This window comes from Trachinotus anak, unplaced genomic scaffold (genome assembly GCF_046630095.1).
Source record: "Trachinotus anak isolate AG129_WGS33_773 ecotype Australia unplaced genomic scaffold, CSIRO_AGI_Tana_v1 ptg000019l, whole genome shotgun sequence".
In the NCBI taxonomy this organism is placed as follows: Eukaryota; Metazoa; Chordata; class Actinopteri; order Carangiformes; family Carangidae; genus Trachinotus; species Trachinotus anak.
In genome coordinates this window covers 14675578-14693650 of record NW_027273870.1, presented here as the reverse complement: position 1 = coordinate 14693650, position 18073 = coordinate 14675578, and the positions used below count along the sequence as shown (strand labels likewise).

Here is an 18073-nt window from a genome sequence, read left to right as displayed (position 1 = left end):
CTCAATACTTTGTTATATCACAGGTGGATTTCAACTGTCCTTTGTGACATCACTGTTGGATGTTTGCACTCCTTTTTGTCAACACTGTTGGATGTTTGCAATCCTTTGTGGCATCAGAGTTGGATGTATCCAGTCCTTGGTGATATGATATTTGGATGTGCTCAATCCTTTTTAACATCATAGGTGTATTTCAACTGTCCTTTGTGACAACACTGTTTGATGTTTGCACTCCTTTTTGTCATCACAGTTGGATGTGGTCAATCTATTGTGAATTCACACTTGGATGTTTTCAATCCTTTTTGACATCACTACTGGATGTGTCCAGTCCCCTGTGTCATCACTGCTGGATGTCTACAGTCCCTTGTGTTGTCACTACTGGATGTGGTCAGTCCTTTGTGACATCAAAGGAGGATTTGGTGAGTACTTGTGACATCACTATTGGATATTTGCACTCCTTTGTATCATCACTACTGGATGTGTACAGTCCCTTGTGTTGTCACAACTTGATGTAGTCAATCCTTTGTGACATGATACGTCAATCTGGCTGGTCCTTTGTATCATGACATTTGGATGTGCTCAGTCCTTTGTGACATCACTATTGGATGTTTGCAGTCCTTTTAGACATCACAGGTGGATGTGTCCACTCCTTTGTGATATGATATTAGTGTGTGCTTAATTCATTGTGACATCAAACGCAGACTTGGCGAGTCCTTTGTGACATCATCATTAGATGTTGGCACTCTTTTAGATATCACAAGTGGATGTTTGCATCCCTTTGTGATGTGATATTTGGATGTGATTAATCCTTTGTGACTTCAGAGGCAGACTTGGTGAGTCCTTTGTGACAAGTCTGTTGGATGTTTGCACTCCTTTGTGTTATCACAGTTGGATGCATCCAGTCCTTTGTGATATGACATTTGGATGTGCTGAATCCTTTGTTATATCATAGGTGGATTTCAACTGTCCTTTGTGACATCACTGTTGGATGTTTCCACTCCTTTGTGATATGAAATCTGGATGTGCTAAATCCTTTGTGGCATAAGAGTTGGACGCATCCAGTCCTTGGTGATATGACATTTGGATGTGCTCAATCCTTTTTAACATCATAGGTGTATTTCAACTGTCCTTTGTGACAACACTGTTTGATGTTTGCACTCCTTTTTGTCATCAGAGTTGGATGTGGTCAATCTATTGTGAATTCACACTTGGATGTTTTCAATCCTTTTTGTCATCACAACTGGATGTGCTCGATCCTGTGTAATATCACGCATGGATTTGGCCAAAACCTTGTGATATCACTTTTGGATGTGGTTAATCCTTTCTGCCATCAGAATTGGATGTGTCCAGTCCTTTGTGACATCGCAGCATTAGGCCAGTCCCATTTGACATTACTAATGGATAATAGCAGTCCTTATTGTCATCACAGTTGAATGTGGTCAAACCGTTGTGAATCCCTTGTGTTGTCACTACTGGATGTGATCAGTCCTTTTTTGACATCAAAGGAGGATTTGGTGAGTCCTTTGTGACATCACTATTGGATGTTTGCACTCCTTTGTGACATCACTGTTGGATGTTTGCAGTCCTTTGTGATATGACATTTGGATGTGCTGAATCTTTTGTTTTTCACAGGTGGATTTCACCCGTCCATTGTGACATCACTGTTGGATGTTTGCACTCCATTTTGTCAACACAGTTGGACGCATCCAGTGCTTTGTGAAATGACATTTGGATGTGCTCAATCCTGTGTAACATCATAGGTGGATTTCAACTGTCCTTTGTGACAACACTGTTTGATGTTTGCACTCCTTTTTGTCATCACAGTTGGATGTGGTCAATCTATTGTGAATTCACACTTGGATGTTTTCAATCATTTTTCACCACTGGATGTGTCCAGTCCCCTGTGTCATCACTAATGGATGTCTACAGTCCCTTGTTTTGTCACTACTGGATGTGGTCAGTCCTTTGTGACATCAAAGGAGGATTTGGTGAGTACTTTGTGACATCACTATTGGATGTTTGCACTCCTTTGTGATATGAAATCTGGATGTGCTTAATCCTTTGTGACATCAAAAGCAGACTTGGGGAGTCCTTTGTGACAAGTCTGTTAGATGTTTGCACTCCTTTTTGTCATCACAGTTGGGTGTGGTCAGTCTATTGTGAATTCACACCTGGATGTTTTCAGTCCTTTGTGACATCAAAGGAAGATTTTGTGAGTCCTTTGTGACATCACTATTGGATGTTTGCACTCATTTTAGACATCACAGGTTGATTTGTCCACTTCTTTGTGATATGATATTGGTGTGTGCTTAATCCGTCGTGACATCAAAGGCAGACTTGGCAAGTCCTTTTTGACATCATTATTGGATGTTGGCACTCTTTTATACATCACAGGTGGATTTTTGCATCCTTTTGTGATGTGACATTTGGATGTGCTTAATCCTTTGTTATATCACAGGTGGATTTCACCCGTCCTTTGTGATGTCACTGTTGGATGTTTGCACTCCTTCTTGTCACCACAGTTGGATGTGGTCAATCTATTGTGAATTCACACTTGGATGTTTTCAATCCTTTTTGATATCACTACTGAATGGGTCCAGTCCCCTGTGTCATCACTACTGGATGTGCTCGATCCTTTGTAACATCACACGTGGATTTGGCCAAAACCTTGTGATATCACTTTTGGATGTGGTTAATCCTTTCTGCCATCAGAATTGGATGTGCCCAGTCCTTTGTGACATCACAGCATGAGGCCAGTCCCATTTGACATTACGAATGGATAATAGCAGTCCTTATTGTCATCACAGTTGAATGTGGTCAAACTGTTGTGAATTCACACTTGGATGACTTCAGTCCTTTGTGACATCACTGCTGGATGTCTACAGTCCCTTGTGTTGTCACGACTGGATGTGGTCAGTCCTTTTTTGACATCAAAGGAGGATTTGGTGAGTCCTTTGTGACATCACTGTTGGATGTTTGCAGTCTTTTGTGATATGACATTTGGATGTGCTGAATCCTTTGTTATATCACAGGTGGATTTCACCCGTCCTTTGTGACATCACTGTTGGATATTTGCACTCCTTTTTGTCAACACTGTTGGATGTTTGCAGTCCTTTGTGATATGACATTTGGATGTGCTGAATCCTTTGTTATATCACAGGTGGATTTCACCCGTCCTTTGTGACGTCACTGTTGGATGTTTGCACTCCTTTTTGTCAACACAGTTGGACGCATCCATTCCTTTGTGATATGATATTTGGATGTGCTGAATCCTTTGTAACATCATAGGTGGATTTCAACTGTCCTTTTTGACATCACTGTTGGATGTTTGCACTCCTTTTTGTCATCACAGTTGGATGTGGTCAATCTATTGTGAATTCACACTTGGATGTTTTCAATCCTTTTTGACATCACCACTGGATGTGTCCAGTCCCCTGTGTCATCACTAATGGATGTCTACAGTCTCTTGTTTTGTCACTACTGGATGTGGTCAGTCCTTTGTGACATCAAAGGAGGATTTGGTGAGTCCTTTGTGACATCACTGTTGGATGTTTCCACTCCTTTGTGATATGAAATCTGGATGTGCTTAATCCTTTGTGACATCAAAAGCAGACTTGGGGAGTCCTTTGTGACAGATGTTAGATGTTTGCACTCCTTTTTGTCATCACAGTTCGATGTGGTCAATCTATTGTGAATTCACACCTGGATGTTTTCAATCCTTTTTGACATCAAAGGAAGATTTTGTGAGTCCTTTGTGACATCACTATTGGATGTTAGCACTCATTTTAGACATCACAGGTTGATTTGTCCACTCCTTTGTGATATGATATTGGTGTGTGCTTAATCCGTCGTGACATCAAAGGCAGACTTGGCAAGTCCTTTTGACATCATTATTGGATGTTGGTGTAGCCGGAGGTTGTTTTCCTCCCGGCCACTACATGGCACTGTGCCAACTCTGATTACTGGGCGGCTCCTGACAGGATGCCCAATGCTGATGTTCTCCTTCGTGATCAATTTATTGAGCATGTTCTTGACAGTTCTCTCCGGCGGGAGCTCAAGCAATTTGTTCGCAGCAAGCCAGCTGCCACCTTGTTGGAGCTACGCAGTGAGGCTATTAGGTGGGAGAGGGAGGGTCTCCCAGGGGGCGCTAGGGGGCGTAGCTCCTCTCTGCCATCCGCTTATGGCCTTCTGTATGGAGTGCAGGGTCATATCCAGCCTGCATCTAACATCAGCTCACAGGGGCCAGGTTTCAGTGAGTTGATGGATCTCTTGAAGCGCCAACAGGAGCAGCTTAACCAGCTGACCCAGACTGTGGCTTCCCTGCAGGCCCCTCGCTCCCAAGGTTGGACTTCTCGCAATGGCCCTGCCATCTGCAGAAGATGCCAGCAGCCTGGCCATTTTGCTCGAGAGTGTGACGGTGAGCGGGCTCCCCCTTGACGCCGTGCTAATTCTGTTACTGGCTTGAACTCCAACACTGGTGGGCTTGCTCCTTCTTCCCAGCCGTCAGAAAACTGAAGCCCACTGAGCTGCCAAGCCACAACTCAGTTGGGGAGTCCATAGGCTCACAGGAAGGTGCAACAGCTGGATTAATTGCTCCTTGTCCAAACATTGATGTCTCGATTGGAGGAGTCACTGCGTCGTGCTTGGTGGACACTGGTTCCATGGTGTCCACAATTACTGAAAGCTTCTTTCTGGCACAGTTTACACCTTGGGGCTATGATCGCCTTCATTCTTGTCACTGGCTACAGCTGCGAGCAGCTAATGGCCTAGCAATTCCATATATCGGCTACTTGGAGCTCGACGTGGAACTGTGTGGCAAGGTGATGCCCCGCTGTGGGATCCTTGTTGTTAAAGACCCCCCTGGCATTGTGTCTTCTGTCCCTGGAATCCTAGCGATGAATGTGATTCGCCGATGCTATAGAGAACTCTTTGGTGCATTCGGCCCCTCTCTTTTTGACTCACCTTCCGTTTCACAGGCGCCCGGTCCAGTCATTGCAGCCCTACAGAGGTGCCACCAGTCTGCCACCCAAGTTCCAGGGACCCCCACTGGCATGGTGAGGGTCCGGGGCAAGCGAGTTGTGCGCATACCTGGTGGGGCGATGAAGCTGGTTGCTAGCACCTGCCCTGAACAGTTTTCTGGTCAAAGTGCACTGTTCGAGCCCCCCGAATCGGGTCTGCCAGCTAGGCTGCTAGCGTCTCCTTGCCTTGTACAGGTTGCACGGGGTACAGTGTATGTTCCTGTGGTTAATGTTGGGACGACTGAGGTTCTTCTTTACCCGCGGACTGGTCTTGGCATCTTGAGCACTGCCCAGGTCGTTAGCCTGCCTGCCGGTGTGACCGAGGTGAAGTCCACTTTGGCAACTGTTTCCTCCCAAACAGCTGCCCCCTCAGTTCCAGATAGGATAGAGTCACTTGATCTGTCTGCGTTGACTGAGCAGGAGCAGACTGGCGTAAAGTCTCTGTTGCACAAGTACCACTCTGTCTTCTCAGCCCATGATAGTGACTTGGGCTGCACCAACCTCATCGTTCATGACATACCTCTTCTTGATGATGTCCCAGTCAAGCAGAGGTATCGCCGCATCCCTCCCTCAGAGTACGAAGCGGTGAAGGCTCATATCAATCAGCAGTAGTCCCTACGCATCGCCCATCGTCTTGGTCCAGAAAAGGGATGGGAGTTTACGCTTGTGCGTGGACTACCGCCTCCTAAACAGTAAGACCAGGAAAGACGCCTTCCCCTTGCCTCGTATTGAGGAGAGCTTGGATGCACTTTCCGGGGCTCACTGGTTCTCTACACTCGATCTGGCCAGCAGTTACAACCAGGTTCCTGTGGCGGAGCAGGACCGGCACAAAACCGCCTTCTGTACACCGTTTGGACTTTTCGAGTTTAACCGCATGCCTTTTGGCTTGTGTAATGCCCCAAGCACCTTCCAGCGACTGATGCAGAGGATGTTCGGTGATCAGCAAGGGCAGTCCTTACTGCTCTATCTTGATGACATTGTCATCTACTCATCCTCTGTTGAACAACACCTCCAACGACTGGAAATGGTGCTTGGTCGGCTCCAAAAGGAGGGCCTAAAAGCAAAACTCGAAAAGTGCGCGTTCTTCCAACAAGAGGTCGGATACTTGGGGCATGTCATTTCGAGCCAGGGAGTCTCCACAGACTCCAAGAAAATTGAGGCTGTGGCTAACTGGCGGCGCCCAAGTCATGTTTCGGAGCTGCGTTCCTTTCTGGGCTTTGCAAGCTATTATCGGCGCTTTGTAGAGGGTTTTGCCAAGTTGGCAGGTCCTCTGCATCAGCTGGTGGCTGAGCTGGCAGGCACCAAGTCAAAGAAGGGGTCAGGTCAGGCCCTGGGAGCTGCATGGACATCTCAGTGTGAGGAGAGCTTTGGGGCCTTGAAGTCAAAGTTGGTCTCGGCCCCCGTGCTGACCTATGCTGACTTCTCGCGTCCTTTTATCCTGGAGATTGACGCCAGCTATAGTGGCCTTGGGGCTGTCCTCTCGCAGGAGACGGACAGTGGTGTGAGACCGGTGGCCTATGCTAGCAGAGGTCTAAGGCCCACTGAGCGCAACATGTCCAACTACAGCTCCATGAAGCTGGAATTCCTTGCGCTCAAGTGGGCCATGACGGAGAAGTTCCGGGAATATCTGTTGGGACATAGGTGCATTGTCTACACTGACAACAACCCATTGAGCTACCTCCAGTCCGCCAAACTGGGGGCCACTGAACACCGATGGGCTGCCCAACTTGCCGCCTTTGATTTTGACATCAAGTATCGCTCAGGCCGTAGCAACAGGAATGCTGATGCACTTTCACAACAGTATGTGCCTGGGTCCCATTTAGTTGGTGAGTTCTTGCCTGGCACCTCGGTCCCCAGTAACCTTCAGCAAGCCCCATGTCCAGACCCTGCGGCGTTGGCCACTCAGTCTGTGGTCTCAGTTCTTCCCTTCCACTCTGCTGCTGAGCTCCGTCTCTTGCAGGAGGCTGATTCCCTCCTGAAGGACGTGCTCATGTTTTGGCGACGGAAAGCCCCGCCTACCTCAGTTGAGAGGCGACAGCTTTCCCGGTCAGCCATAGCACTTCTGCGACAATGGGACCGCATAGTGGAGAAGGATGGGGTTCTTTTCCGCCAGGTTTTCCGTCCAGATGGGGGAGAAGAGTCTCTCCAGCTCATTTTGCCTGCGGCCCTCAAGCAGGAGACGTTAAACCAGCTTTACCAAGAACATGGCCACCAGGGCATTGAGAGGACCACTGAGTTGGTCCGGCAGCGCTGCTATTGGCCAGGAATGTTTTCAGACATAAAGCAGTGGGTCTTGGAGTGTGAGCGCTGCCAAGTCGCTAAGGACTCTGGACACGGGTCACATAGCTTCATGGGCCACTTGCTCGCCTCCCGACCCAATGAGATCTGGCCATAGATTTCACGCTGCTAGAACCTTCTCGGAATGGGTATGAGAATGTCCTGGTCATGACTGATGTGTTCAGTAAATTTACTGTGGCTGTCCCTACATGGGATCAACGGGCTTCCACTGTGGCCCAGGTCTTGGTCTCTGAGTGGTTTTACAAGTTTGGCATTCCAAGCCACCTTCACTCGGACCAAGGAAGGAGTTTTGAGAGCTCGCTGATTCACCAGCTCTGCCTTTTGTACGGAGTTGCGAAGTCCCGTACCACCCCATACCATCCTGCGGGTAATGGTCAATGCGACCGGTTTAACCGAACTCTGCACAACCTCCTTCGTACCCTTCCAGCATCCCGGAAACGGGACTGGGCTGCCTGTTTGCCCCAGGTGCTTTTCTGTTACAACACAACTCCTCATCAGGGCACAGGCGAATCCCCCTTTTTTCTTATGTTTGGACAGGAACCTCGGCTTCCTGTTGACTTTCTCCTGGGTCGAGTCCAGGATCCAGTGTCAGGTGGGGTACAGGACTGGGTGGTTGAACACCAAGCCAGACTCAGAGCTGCTTTTGAGGGTGCTCGTGAGCGGTTGTTAGCTGCCGCTGGCCGACGGAAAGAGCGGCATGATCAGCAGGTCCGGGATGCACCTCTTCCAGTGGGCCAGCTGGTGTACTTAAGGGACCGCAGTATTAGAGGGTGCCAGAAAATCCAAGATCTCTGGAGCTCGGTGGTCTATCAGGTTGTGAAGGCCCCTGTCCGTGAAGGAGTAGTTTACACTGTTGCCCCAGTGAACGATCTGCACAAGGTCCAGAATATACATCGGGACATGTTGAAAGCTGTAGTCCGGCCTGAAGCTGCCGCTCCCCCACCAAAGGTGCCCTCTCCACCTGCCCTGGCTGCACTGGATGGTGAGCACTCCAGTGACGGCGACCTGTGGTTCTTGGTCCCTGAAACGTCATCTCCACCGCCTGCAGCAGTTCCAGGTGCCTCGTGTCCTATAGGCTCTCCTGCCGTGATCCCGTCGCAGGCCAGGCTCGTCCCAACAACATCTCCAGTACAGGAGAGCTCCTTACCACCAGCTCCTTCGTTGTCCCCAACTGACCAGCCGAGCACCAGCCAGCAGGCATTGTGTAGGACAGTTCATTTTACAGCTGGCCACCATTCCAACGTCCATCATCTTCCTCGGCCTGCGAGCTATCAGGACAGCGCTGCTAGTAGAGTTTCAGACCCTGTGTCTAATGCCCAGTTTGCCATTTTTAGGCCTTGGTGTTAGTTCCAACTTTCTTGCTGTTCATCGTCGGGCCGACGATGCAAAAGTGGGGGGTAGATGTAGCCGGAGGTTGTTTTCCTCCCGGCCACTACATGGCACTGTGCCAACTCGCCGGGCACCCTGATTACTGGGCGGCGCCGTGCACACTGTTATATACAGGTGTGTGGGTATACCTGACTCTCTTTTCTGCTCCAACCTCCTGTGGTGGCTGTGGTCTGGCGTGGCAGAGCCCGTTTGTTTGGCGTGGCCGCCATCGAGGCGCACAATATCCTCTATACAGGTAATGCGCTCTGCTATTTCTCCTTTTTACATGTGTGCGTAACGGGCATATTGGTGATGCAATCTCCGCTCTTTGTAGCGTGTAGCACGGACGACTGCTGGGGCCGTGGGAGACGGATTGCTCCGCTGGAAGCCCTCTGGGTCCGGTAGCTCTTCCGTTTGGTAGGTCGATGTTGTCTGCCTGTCCATCGAGTCTGTCACTCAGTTCCCAGCTGATCATTGTTATGTGTACCTGTAGGCTGCCGTGTAATTGAGCCGCGGCCTGTTAGGCTCCCACTCTCCCCTGGGGCCTCATTGTTACATTGCATGGTGAGGTGGGGGTAATGGTGTGGCGACACCTGTTTTAAATGATTTTGTATACATTTTTCCTCATTGGTTGCCTTAATGTGTGCCAAGGGCAACATTTATTTAGGTTATATTTTGTTTGTTAGGAATTAATTTAGTTATTTGTATTTCTTTGGATTTGTTTTTTTTTTTTGTTTTGTTTTGTTATTTCATTTAAATATTTGTTTGTCCACACCAGTCTGTGTGGCACAAATGGCATGTTTTTATCAATGCTCCTCTTTGTTATTGGTCAGGTGCTGTGGGCCGAAGGCGGCAGTCCAATCCCTGGTGGCGGTGTTTTCTTCACGATTTCCTTTTGCTGTGTGAGAGTGTGCAGTGTCACGGGTGGTTTGTTTCAGGACCCCGTCCCCCTTTTTGGTTTTTTTTTTGTGGATAAATGCAGTCCTTTGTGACATCACTACTTGATTTGTACAGTCCCTTGTGTCATCACTACCGGCTGTGGCCAGTCCTTTGTAACATGACACATGGATCTGGCCGGTCCTTTATATCAAGAAATTTGGATGTGCTCAGTTCTTTGTGACATCAAAGGAGGAATTGGCGAGTCCTTTCTGACATCACTATTGGATGTTTCCTTATAGACATCACAGGTAGATGTTGTTATTCTGTAAAACTATAGGTAATAGCTGATATATAAGATAGCAAATATTATACTTATATTAACTTGTGCTGCATTGTAGTTACGTTTTATGGGTAACATTAGGTAGCTGCTTTACAAGCTAAGACAATAGTAATGGAAGTAATGGCAAGAGTTCAGTGTGGTAGTGAGATAACATTTGCTGCAAAGATATTTTTTCCCGGCTGCAGAATCAGAGTGCCAGTAGCGTTACCAGCATGGAGGCTAGAGGGCAAGGGAGAGGGAGAGGGAAGAGAGGCAGAGGTGCCGGAGCAGCTAGGGCAAGGTGAGGGAGAGGAGCCAAGGGAGGTACCAGTGCAGTAGCTTCACTGGATGACGAAGAGGAGAGAGTGGAAGCCCTCCAAAGTAACTGGAGAGAGGAAACAGAGTTTTGTATTTATAAAAGTATTTTGTTATACTCCTGATGTGAATGATACTTATTCCACACGCTTATCCAGCACTGTGCTCTAGAAATTGCAAAGTTACTATAGTCTGTAGTTTTTATAACCTTAGTGTAAGGTGAGTCACCATTACCTGTGAAACGCCAGAGACGCTACTTAATGATTGTATAAAAACTATATACAGGGGCGTAGTCGGGGGTAAACTGTAAAGTAAACTCAAAATATCAACCACTTTGAAACAAGGCTGAGTTTACTAACCTATTTTCAAAACTGTATCAATCAATGAGGGGACACAAGGTGGGTAAAATACACTTTACCCGCAGTTTACCCACCTATACCACTGCACCCCAAGGAACAGTATCATGCAATATATGCACAACATGTTGTTTTAGACATCTTTAGCCTACAAACCATAATCTGCAGTGGTATTGTCATATTGCCATTACCCAGCCTTACCTGTACTTTTCTTGTTTGTAATTTCTTTAGAAGCTTCTTTAAGAGATGAGATGAGCACAGGGAGCTCACCTTCCAACTCCTGGAGAGGCAGCCGCGGCTACTTTTTGATGACTTGATGATGCACCGGCGCAGGCAAGGTGCCCCACCTTCTGCTGCCAGTGGTACCATGGTGTACTTGTGGTAACTGTAGGGACATGCCTATGGATCAGAAGAGGAGATGCTGTAGCCAGGAACCAGCATACTGTATAAGCTGACTACCTCACTCCTCCCACTACTGCCTTAAGGAGGTTTTTTTGTCTTCACAGGCAGTACTGGAAAGATGTGACAGTACTAGGCCAAGTTAGGGAGCCTGGGGATGACAATCAGGAGTATGTAGTATGCAGCTTATAGGCCCTATAATTTTTGGCAGCATGGTGTTTTGGGATAGGGAAACCGACTTGTCCCATAAGGGACAAGGTCCCTGCTCCCCAAGCACATTACACAGGTTTCATACCTGGCATCTGAGCTTCCTTCCTGGCCATCTGGAATGTAAATACATTACCACAAATACTCACAAACCTGCACATGTATCATCAGGGCATCAAACCAACCAGTCCCAGCCTGGTCAGGTGCAAGAAAGAACTGATGAAGCCTCTTGGATGAGAGGTGAAATGTCTTCCTAGACAAATAACCAAGTCCAGTTGCTTTCGATTTAAAACTCCTTTGAGATACTATGACCTGGACAAATGAGAATATTCACAGGCTTATGGCATCAAATCAAGTTTTACTTGTTTTATTTTTATTGTTAATTTATTGTTGTTCTTCAAACTATGTTCTATATTTTCATGTGTTTTTATTTTCTATGTGTTTTACAATTGCTTCATTTTATATTTATATATTTATATTCAGTATTACTTCCATTTTTCATTGAAGATTGAAGTCTTACAAATAATTACTTACAAGAAATGCCTCGATTGTGTCAACTATCTTATAGTGCCACCAAAAATGGTTTATGATGTTTTTCAGCTAGTTGAGGAGAATAGTCTGTCCTTTTATCTTTGCTGCCTTGAGGAAATAAACAAAGCATACATAGTACATGGGTATTCAACCCCCACCACAGCATGTTCTACACATCACACATTGAGATACAACAGTAAACATATACTTTGAGGGAAAAACCTATTAATCAGCAGTTTTTTGTTTGTAATATAATATGTCAGGATAGCACAATTATTGATATGCAATGACTTCCCTGTCCGTCCCACTAGAAGCACCAATGGTAGACAATGCTGGTTGTGGCATGAAAGGGTTTTCCCTTCATGGGAGTTGATGTTGCAGGACCACTCTTATACTTGGAAAAACAACAGCAACAGCAAGAAAATAAGCATTACATCACACAGTCATGTACAACTGTAATACATTCTGTAACATTCTAAGGTTTTGGGAGGGTTGGTTCTCGTGGACATAAATAACTAAATTAAATCAAGAGTAGCTCAACAACTATCACATCTACTACAAGCACATGAGCTCTACACTTTCATTGGCAATGATTTTAAGCAGCTATGGGCCAATCTCTGAAAGTTCACGGGGTATTTTGGATATATTTCACTTTTGCTACATAAATGTAAAATCATAAATATCATGTTAGTTATATATTCAGTATAAAAATGGGGAGATGGACATCTGTAGTAACTGTAACAGTGACTTAGTAACCAGCATCATGCCCACGACCATGTCAAGTTAGCTAAAGCTATCAAACAACAAATTAGATTTGTAGGCTAAATTACTTGTCCAACAGAAAGCAGGTGACTTCGGGTATCAGTCTGAAAACATTTGTTTGTCATCAGAGATTTCCACCTGGGTCACACCAGTGTTGACCCTTGTTTTCTGCCGTCGCCTGTCGCACTTTTGTTTGGCTTCTTCGGGAAGTCAACTTCGGGCTTTCCATGTTATTAGATCAGTTCAGTATAATTCAACCCAATTCAGAAAAGCAACAATTTCTCAACAGGTTTCCCCAGCCTCCATAAACAAAACCCAAAGTTCATTCAGGTGATGCATAGATCAACAAACCCCTCTCCACAGTCCCAGTCAAAGTAAGGAAAACAATGAACATCTCGGCTTCCACCAACTCACAGTAACTGCAGTCACAAAGCGTTTCCGGTGTTTGATCTCCAACGGTGTCTGTTTGATTGTCAGCTCCCAACAGCCTCCAGGGAAGGAGAAGAAAGGAGTGAGATTTCTTCTCTACCTTCCAGGTATCTGGCACGCGAACTTAGATTAGCAAGAATTTCTCAGTATGCGCCATGAGCATACTGGACATACTCAAGTGCCTGGTGATGCAGTGTAGCTGCAGCACGATGGCGGGCAAAGAGGCAGAGGCTCCTGGCAGACAGTATAGGAGACAGTATATGCTCAATGAGTATGTAGTAGGCATTATGTTAGTAGGTGGTTCCAAACACACCCTGTGAGGCTGTGATCACCTCATTGTTCTTCTGATCATGTGATCATATGGTTTATTAGATCAGTAAGTCAAAGATACAGTGAAGTGAAAATAAAGAGGAGACAGAATTTAGCATCAAACTAAACAGACAACTTCACAGAGCTTCATTCATTATTATCATTGTAAGATAAACAGCAATAATTGTGTTTGTGCTCATTGTTTAATATTATATCCTCAATGTGAGTCATTGTGTGAATTATTTCCAGACTGGTTGAATATTTATAATCTCAGTCTGAGCCTGTCTAGAGCCTGATGAAGACTCTGGTCTGCTAAAACAACAACGCATACCTGTTTATTTGCACATGAAGCAGGGAAGTGAGATCCGATCACAAGTGGTCACTCGAGACCACTCATGATGGATGGTAATACCAGGTCTGAGCAGGGCCATTGTTTCTGTCTGCAGTCTGATGGATGAAGGGAATGTCTTCATCCATTTATGGATAATTGTCAGACTGGAAATGAGTCTCGTGCACCTGAGCCCAATTTCTCAGTGAGTGAGATTAATAAAACAGAATCATGTGAACATGGCATGACTTTATAATTCTTACGAGAAGAATGAGTCTGAATGTTTCTGGTTTTGTGTGTACATGTGTTTTCAATCTTGAGTCTACACTGAGGGCTATGGATCTGGTCAGGATGTCTCAGGAGCATTACACTCACCAGGCTCAATTGGTAATAAAATCACATTAGCGTGCAGCTAACATTAGCAGCTAGCCTGTTAGCAAGAGGACTTCTTCCGCAGGATTTCCACAAGAGAAGCTGCAACGCATGAAGGTCTAGTTTAATCTATGTAATGCACGTTGCGTCGTCTTTGCAGTGCACTATACGGTATACTACCACAATGACTTGTACAGTGTATGCTCCAGTCAGGGCCTTAGACTGGACTAGTCGCTGATAGCTGCTTAGCATGTTGTTGATCATTTTCCATCACTGTTTTAAACTAAAATACATTGTATCTTCAACCACGTGTGTATTATTGTAACCATGATGATGAAGGTCCTCTAATCTTGTTTTAAATGAAACCACAATCTTTTCCTAAACCTACCCAAACCATCAACTTCCCACAGTGTTAACCGTGTGTTTATTATTGTCGCCATGACAATGAAAGAGGGTGGGGACAAACGAACCGTAAGGTCATTTATCAGCTCACTGGTTACAAACAGATGTTTCACAGATGTGCTTCCTCTAGTGTGTGTGTGTGTTTTAGTGTGAGACATGTTATAAACAGATCACTAAGAGGTAACGAAGGATGGACCCAATCATCCAGAAGGTAATCATCGCATATGTTAAGAAGAAGTACATCTGGCAGCGAGAACATGATTCTCCACTAATGAGAAACTGTCTGTGTCACACACCACATGAAGCAGAGTTGAGGCCTCTGGCTCAACTTCACCTACTGCCAAGGTGCACTGAGAAAGAACAAAGTCTGAAGAGGTCAAAACAAGTCATTTATTTAACCAGTCATAGACCCAGCCTTTTTAACCAGCTGGTCCAGACACTTGACCAGCTCCTGCCCCAGCAGACCACAGCATAGAAGAGGACACTCTCCACCACGGACTGATAAAACATGTGCAGCATTTCACTGCAGACATCAAAGGACCTGAGCTTCCTGTGTGAGGTTTCTTTTTCATCTGGACCCACATAGCAGACAGCAGAGGGAGGGTAGTAAAGAGTTAAACAATTATGTTTTATTTGAAACAGCAGATTAATTGGTATTCTGGGGGGAATTCTGGCAAAATGGCAGAGGGGGGAAAACCAGCATCCATGCAGGGCAGCAGGAAATAAGGCGCAGGGCTGCAGCAGCAGCAGGAACAGGAGCAGGCTTGGGCTGAACTGGAGCAGGGCAAACTCCAGCATCTCTGTGAGAGAGTGAGGGTTCAGGTTGATCTGAGGTGCAAACAAAGAACAAAGCTGAACGTAGTGGACAACAGGAGGACTGGAGACTGGATCTGTGGGAAAAAGAAGAGTTCAGGTTACAAAGAGTCAAAATCTCAAAATGTCAATCAGGCAAACGGTTGGCCAGAGTGAAAAACAACATGGTAAGATGGAACAATCTGGTGATAAGTGGAAAGCTGAGCCGGTCTTAAATAGTATGGCAGGTGGGGGAGTTGATGAGCTGATTCACGACAGGTGTGGTGTAGGGAACAGCAGCAACCCGTAAGTGCACACACACACACACACACACTAACATACACAAAGTCCTTCCCTCTTATGTCGACTGGTGTTGGAGGTGTTCAGAAGGAGGCAATTCTTTTCGCTCCATTCACATGAAAGCCTTCCTGACCATTCCTGATACATGCCAAAACAGCTGTGTCATCCTTTGTCTGTATTTCTGTCTGTATTAGCTGTGTCACTATTTCTGGATGTAGAAAGACTCAGAGTTGTATTTAAAGTCTGCTGTATACAGGGTGAACAGGAACAGAGCCAGAACAGTCTTCTGTGGAGCCCCAGTGCTGCTCACCATCGTCCCTAAGACACAGTTACCCAGCCTGATGTACTGTGGTCATCTTGTCAGGTAATCCACAATCCAGGGTCTTCATGATGTGTGAATTGAGGGCCACTGGTCAATAGTCATTTATCTCAGCTGGGGGCCCAACTTTAGGTTCCAGAACATGACATAATGTTTTCCACAGGGCCGGGACCCTCCCTGTAAGTTGAAGAAGCTGATGTCAAGAATCTTGGTAATGAGTTCATGTCACCTTTGTTGGCTAAAATGTCTAAAAACAACTAGACCCCTGTTCTATGTGGTGTTGAATTGTGTTCATACATCATCACAAATGTTTCCATTAATTCTCAAACCAGAGGAATCTGTGATTTTAATCATAGTAATGCACTGTTTCATTGGTCACCTGTTGATGACATCAAATCCTCTATGCTCATGTGTCAATGTTGTGTTTGTTGGGCAATAAAATTGACTTTTATCTAGTTTGAAGTCACATTTTTCAGATTCACTTTTTACACCTTGGTGGTTTTCAACTCTATATTTGAACCAGATGAAGGATTTTTGTCACTGGACGTCCAAATTAGAGAAACAAGCTGAGTAAATGTTAGACAGCTCAGCTCCCAGCTGATCAGACACGTCCCATGTCACTGAAGAGTGTCTGGCTCAGGTCTGGCTCAGGGCAACGAGAGACCACACACACACACACACATACTACACACTACATACTCTGTCCTTTATTAACCTGACAGAAAGAAAGCCTGTCCCTTTCCTGTCTGAAGTAATAATTTTAATAATTGTCAATAGAATTTTTCATCAATCATATAGGTGGCTTCACTCTTCTTCACTGACACTAACATTGTTCCATAGTTGTTTAATTTACAACACACTCCACTATAACATATCGTCTCATGAGATGATCTGCTTCAGCTTGGTTCCTGTATTCAAGCATGGAGCTGTCAGGTTTCTCACATAGAGGTTTCTCACAGGGCCTGACTGTCAGTCACTGGCATTGAGTAACTGACCTATAAGGTATCATCTACATTCAAACAGTACTGGATGAGCTGAGAAGAGTCTGTGAGTCCCGAAACTACAAACAAAATTCCAGCTCTTCATCACAACAACGATTCGCAAAACAACGTTTTATTGTAAACAAAACAAAGGAAGCAGGAAATGGCTGCTGGTAGTGAGACAGCTGATACTGGTGCCGGAGATCAGGGGTATGATGGAGGAAGGAGTTCCCAGGTTACCTGCAAAACACAGCTCACTCTGGACATAGCACAGTTCATCTTCTAGTCATACCTTCCAATAGGTGTAAATTCAGGTCTGTGTAGGTCGGTCAAGTTGCTCTTAACTCCAGTTCCCCTCAGCTTCACTGTTTTAGTGTCTTTCAGCTGTTTCTTGTCACAATTTGACCAGCATGTCGCTAAAAGGAGAATGAGTTAGATTGACATCGGTCAGTTGACCAGAAACATGACTCCTTGTGAACGCTAATGATGCTAACATGTTCCCCAAAACTACTTTATAAAGGTGATCATATGTAGATGTGCTGGTGCCTAAATAAATAAATTAATCAATAAATCTTTTTTTTTTCACAATTCTCACCTTTCTGAGAAAAATTATGAAATAAAATGATTTGCTGATGGAATGTCCGATTATCATTAATGTCAGCAGAACAGCAGTTCATTTTCATAAAATCATTTTGTAAAAGTGTGTAACTTCATATGAAGGGGCTGATCTTAAAATATTCTCCTGTCACATCTGTGTGTTTATGACACTGATCTGTGAAAACCAGAATAATTTCATCCATCAGTGACAAACCAGGAGCATCTGTCACAGCAGCAGAGCAGAGCGGCTCAGGTTCTCGTCAGTCTGTATGTTAGGATGAGGGTCTGTTCACACCAAGGGTGAACATGAGACAAGCTGTCAAACCATCAGGACGCTGAAGCTGACCTGAAGCCTTTGTGCAATTCAGTCCGTTCTGATGGTCAGTCAGGACCACAGGCCACAGCCCCTCATCTCAAAGCTCCGACTCCAGACAGACAGCCACCTCCCCAGACAGACACATGGTTGGTCTGCGTTGTGCCCTGCATCTGCTCCTTGAGCCCGGGGCCCTCTGCTGGGCTGTGGAGGTATTGCAATTGGGCCAACAAATCATTTGCAAAACAGTTTTGGTGAAAAGATGGATTTATAAAAGATAAATAAAACAATATATAAATAATGTTTTTATATGTTTTAAAACACAATGATCTTTAAAAAAAGATTTAAAATGTTAAAAAACACTGCTCATTGTTTCTTATCACTATGAGAAGTTAATGATTTACGTTGTCACTGGACCACATCACGTACTTCATATCTCAGTGCAATTGAGCTCTAAAAGATCACATGACACAAACCGGAGGA

The 18073-nt window shown here is 45.4% G+C and overlaps 1 long non-coding RNA gene across 1 annotated transcript; it reads left to right on the top strand.

The window, feature by feature from the left end:
• The first annotated feature begins 9656 nt into the window (after window positions 1-9656).
• On the top strand, window positions 9657-18065 carry LOC139636966 (uncharacterized). Its single transcript, XR_011694495.1, has 3 exons — window positions 9657-15387; window positions 15638-15745; window positions 15864-18065. It is a non-coding gene; the product is annotated as an uncharacterized lncRNA (long non-coding RNA).
• Window positions 18066-18073: the final 8 nt, after the last annotated feature.